We start from the raw sequence: 5,846 nt of genomic DNA, 5'->3' as shown, positions 1-5,846 counted from the left end.
AGGCTGCCGGCCGGCCCCGCCGTGCGGCTGCGCCAGCCCCGCCGCCTCAGGGCACCCCCCGGGGGCAGCGGCCCCGCGGCGGGCTCCCCGCCGGGCAGCCGCGTTCCTGCCCCCTCACCCGGCTGCTCAGGACGGTGCCTCCCGGGGGGACGCGCACAGCTGGGGGCTGGCTCTGAGGGAAGCCGTCGCCTTTTGTTCCTCTTTTCACCCCACTGGCGGGGCAAGCTCCCGCCAAACTCCTCCTCAGGACCCCCCCCCCCAGGAGCCCCAAACCCCCTCTCTCACTCTGCACGTACCCAAAGCCTTTTGAGCCGTTTTTGTTAACGCAGCCCCTCGCCCCATCCACCCCCAGTACCCGAGGGCTGGGCTGGTGGCAGAGCCCCAGGCTCTGTGCTGTACCAAGCCGCATGGCCCAGGGCTCCGACATGGGGCTCCGCTACCTCAGGAGCTGTGCGGAACACGGGCTGAAAGGGTCCTGTCCCACCGTGGCATAACTAAACATACAAATGATAAATCCACCAGGCAGACAAAAGTGACGTCAGGAGGCCGAGAGCCCACAGCAGAGCCCAACATGGATGCCCCCCATAAGAAATAGGGAGCTGTGGCTATTTGCTGCTAAAAACATGCGGTAGGACAAATAAATAAACCTGCTCCTCCCAGCTGCGGCCCCATTTGATCAGAAAAAAACCTTTTTGTGTCAAATCATCAGCGTCGAAACGAGCCCATTGGCTCCATTTCACGCCATCGTGTTCGGTAGAAGGGGCCCACCAGGCGGGCGCAGACGTTTAACAAGGCATCAGCCCTGCTCCGGCGTGATGTATTTCAGTGCGTGGGCTGTGCTGAAATGCACACGTTAAATGGATACTTCATGGGATATGTCATTTTGCACAGCGCATTCTGGCAAAGGCCAAACAGGCCTAATACGTCACACCCAATGCAAACACAAGGTGATCCCAGTTTGGCTGCCGGCTGTAACCATACGGCCGTGAAGAAAGGTGGCAAGACGGAGCTGTCGAGCTGCGTCGTTGGGTTTTGCAAGGATCGGGTTGAGCCCCATGGCATATCGTCACCAGCCAGCTCTTTCCTGAAGACAAGCATTTCCACACAACTCCTGCGCGCTCAAGAAATGACCGAGAAGTTTTGATGTGAGACGTGAGCGCTGAATTTCTTCCCTCTGAAAATCACATTATCCATGGAAAGATACTTTTTTGGACATGGAGGCCTGGGAATCGGCTGCTCTCAGGGAGTGTCCCTCACCATCTGCTCATACATCTGTCAAATCCACTCACAAACCCCTGCCCAGAGTCCTTGTTTGGGAAACTGTAGGATAGATTAGTACTCCTTTTCATTTTCCCACGCTGCTATAATGTGAATGCAGGGAAAAAATCAGGCAGAAGAGGTATTTTGTTAGGTTTGAGGCAGGTATGCACATTTTAAATGCACACAGTTTACATCTCATGGGGAGGCTGAGCTAGAGGGGAAACCCTTGGCCACTGCTCAGCCATGCATCAGCTGCCGGAGCCCATGGGAGCAGAGGGTGTGCTGTTCCTTCCCCCCCTTTTTAAAGCCTTTTCAAGTGTTTTTATTATTATTTCAAATTATTTTTTGCCTCCTGTGGTGACTGATGAAAGCATCTGAACTTTTGAATATTTTCATGAAATACTTTTGAATATTTTCATGTTATTTTCTTGAGGGTTTTTCATTATTCTTTTTCTATTGGCTTTATCTGCCTGAATTTTAGAGCATTTTTCTTTATTACATTTGTGTTCTTTTTTAAAAAAAATAAATGTAGTCCAATGAGGAAGGCAAAAGAAAGTTATCTGCTTTTTGATTTTGCTTCTCAGGGCCCAAATCCTGTAATCAATCCTCCTTCATCCAGACACTTGAGGATGCACAAGTACTAATCTCGGGATTGCGGGTACATGTTTCACGTGCCATTCTCCAACAGTTTTCTATTGGCTATGTACATAAATACAGCTATGTACATACACAGATGCACGAGCTACTCCCATAACATCCAGATAAATATAAAACCTTGAGAGGGCATCTAGATATTAATGGGTAGATTCATAGTACATGATTTTGCAGGATCCAGTGGCTATTACTATGTTTGGAGCCAAGTTTAAAGTCTTTTGGCAGACACCAGGAGTAAACAAAAGCTGTGGAGTCTAGATCAGCTACATTGTCTTCTGGAAGGGGAGAGGGGTGCCTCTATCCCTCACCATGGACTATGCCAGGGATCCAACATCAGCAGGTTCCTAATTCTCTTCCATTAGGTAGAATGAATCAGGACCTTTGTCTTTAAAATATACCTTCATTCCACCAGAGGTTCAACCTACTCTCACATCTCCTATCCAGAGACAACACAGCACAGGGAAACTCCTCCAACTGCTCCCCACCCCAGCCCCAAGACGGTAAGCCTCTACTAAGTAAGAGGCAAAAGCCTCTACAAACAACTTCATCCCAAATTCTTTGTGTTTAGACTCACTTGACAGACCTTCAGGCATACAGCACGGGCTCCCAGCCCTGCTGGAAGTCTTATTTAAGTCAGCATTTACATCAGTAGCTGCTGCTGAAGAACATTTCTCTTGAAAAGATTTCAATAATGATGCAAATGATTTCAGTAATTTTATTGATGCTGTTTGTGGGGGAAGGAACACAGGCAGTTCCTCCATGTTCACCTCCCCCTCTGGGGCCTTGGGTATCTGGATGGATTGCAATGGTCTTTGATGGACAACAAAGGCTCTTTTGTTCTGTCAAAGAAGCAGAGCCAATAACGCCCCAAAGAAGTCAGCACTGAGAGCTCCACTCACCCGATCAAAAACAAAAGAAGAAAGTGTGCAGCAATGCAAATTATCTGTCTTAGAGAATTAACCCCTTCCATCATCCCAGCCCCTCCGCATTCCTACAGAAAGTCCTTTCTGGCTGCCAGCATCTTTTCACTTTCATCTTACTGCTCTGCTTCAGGCTGTCACCCCCAATCACTGTCAGAATTCCTGATAATTAAATATTACCTCCTCTTTCTTCACCTCAGAAAATTGCAAAAGCCAACTAACACTCTGAAAACTACTGTCAGGGGTCCAGATCGATAGTGGCATATCCTGCGCTGACAAGCAGCCTTGGTCTTTTTTGAATCAACCACATCATTACAGTCATTGAGAGCTGTTAGCCTCAAAACTGTGTTACATGGTGTCTTCAGAGACAAGGTTCCTCACTGAGCAAACCTAGCCTATGCTAAATTTCTCTGGTAAGGTTAAATTTGATTTAAAAATCAATCCAGTTACACTGGTACAATGTAAATAAAACCTAACCTAAAATAGATTTAAATGTAGCTTTTACTGGTTTGATTTAATTCAAAACATGGACATCTAAGTAGCTTCACTTGCATTAAGAGTTGGCATTGGTGAAGGCAGATTCATTTTAGATGGATTTAATGATCAAAACTCAAGCAGAATTAGTCTTACTCTGAAGTGAGGGTGGAGGAGCAGAAGTCAGCAGAGCTTCTGGATTAGTCCATGGCCAGGCCCTGCCCCACAGACCCAGCAAGTGCTCAAACGGAGGGGAGAAGCTGCCCACTCCTTCTCTTCCCTCCATCCTTTGATAAGTCCAGGAACAGCAATATTCAGCTTTCCCTGATAGAGCCATACTTCTACTTCAGCTAAAAGATGGGCACAGAGCTTTGTTTTAAAATGCCACAGCATAGCTTTGTCGGATAAAATGTCTTGCCTTCCCAGCCTGATGCCACAAGTATGAGGGCAAGTCAATGGAAGCCAGATAACTCACAGTCCTGAAAGGAAATACCTTCCCGGCAGCGTGTAATCAGCCTGTGGAACTCATTGCCACAGGATGCTGTTGTGGCCAAGAGTTTAACAAAGAAATTCCCTAACAATTCATACCAGTGGGACCTCACCAGCCCTCAAAATTTATCGTAGACCACTGTGTAGCTCTGGATCCATGTGGGGCTTTGCACCCCAGTCACAGCGCTGGGGAAGGCTGTGACCATGCATTACATCAAGGCTGTGTGTAATACTGTTTGGGGCCTCTTTGAAAGCAAGGGTTGGTTTGGTCCATAGATCAGCCGCAGTCTTCTTGTTCTACATGTAGAACCACATGCTCTTTAAAAGCAGTCCTCTTGCCACCCAGATTAGACCTGTTCGAGTACACCGTGGTTCCCTTCCAGCCTGCGAGCTGTGGCTGTCCTCCTGTAGGCAGTGCAGGAGGGATGGTTTGTGCCTGTACTGCTCACCATGATGCCTAAAACAGTTGTAGCTGGAGTGCAGAATCGGGCTTCACAAAACCCTAACCCACAGAGCACCAGTGTGTGAGACTGGAGAAGCACATGTGGAGGTACACAGATAACCGTAGTATTGCCAATGGTATTAGGAAACACAAAAAACCCTTTTGGAAGGCGTATAGACCCTCCCCATCTGCCTACTCTGGAATTTCATGCATTCTTCCAGGGTCATCCAAAAGCCTTCAGAAGCCCTGGGCAGAGTGCCTGTACGTGCAGTTCTGCACACCATCTGAAGTTATCCTTTCAGACGTCAGACCCATGCTTCACGACATAAATCAGCATTGTAGTTCCTTCTGACCCCTCTGCAATTGGTTTCTTTTGCAGGTAACACAGTTCTTCCTTCCCTCAGAGGAGTGTGGATCCTTTGCAGCTTAAAATGTCCTGGAGTGCTCAGAAGTCTAGCTTGGGTTTGGCAACTTCCCCTACAGGACAAAAGATGGTTGGAAACTGTCACTTACCCTAGGATTTCCTATAAACATCTATAAAGTCCTTTTGGTTTTTAATCAGATCTGAAGCAGCATTTCCAAAACAGTTCTTTTTGAAAATATTTGGTTTTCTAGCATTCCTACACTGCTGTAACAAGAATACCTGTCTGCAAAACCCATGTACATCTCTGCTGCCCACTGCTGCTTTGCCTAGGTGCATGGACTACTAATCAATGGAAGGAGTCTAAAAGCCGGGGACCTGGAAAATCAAGTGGTATTCAATGACCTAATGAATGGTTAGGTGGTGGTAATATGGCTGGTTGATACAAATGGGGTCTTAGTACCTAACCCCAGTGTCAGTCCCTGGCAGGGACAGGAATTTAGCCATGAACTCAGAAAAGGCAGGGAAATTAACTTTTTGCTGCGATGAACAAATGACTTAAAACCACTGCTGTGAAGGCATCTTATCTCTGGCTAAGAAAGCAGTCACAATTTCCTAGAAATTTTTAAGATGCTACACTCCAGGAAGTGTAAGATCTCACAGCAGCTGTTTCAAAGATTACTGTAAACAGGTTTCCCCTTGCATAGTCTATAGACGGCAAGGCCCTTCCATCATGTCACTGCATAGTGGGAACTTTACTGCATAATTCAAAATTACAAATATTTACAAAATTACAAAATAATAGTCAAAAGCTCATTTTACCCTGTTCCCTACTTCAATGGGAGCCCTGCTGTTTCTTCCAGACGGTAAGCTGGCCTCTTGCCCAGACCATATATCTCTTATGACAGGCTCCTTAAGGACCAAATCTAAATGGAAGCCAAAAGAAATATGTCTTACTAAGTGACACAAGGGTAACTTGCTGAGTCTGATTCTGAGCCTGTTTTAACTGATTTTGCACGGATACAACTCTGCTGGCTTTAACTGCATTAATCCAGATTTGTACTGATGCAAGCAGAGTGCCCCAGTGCCTTTGACATTGGTACAAAAACAAATTTCTAAAAATGCTGAAGTTGCAACCAGTGACCCAGGCAGTATTTTAACAATTGCATTCACATCTGGCCCCTGGAAGATTTCTCAGTTGTTTGTCTGCCTCATCGTTAGCAGAGCCGAATCATTGTGTTACCTT

The sequence above is a fragment of the Falco naumanni genome, chromosome 4 (genome assembly GCF_017639655.2).
Source record: "Falco naumanni isolate bFalNau1 chromosome 4, bFalNau1.pat, whole genome shotgun sequence".
NCBI lineage: Eukaryota > Metazoa > Chordata > Aves > Falconiformes > Falconidae > Falco > Falco naumanni.
This window is presented reverse-complemented; position numbering follows the sequence as displayed.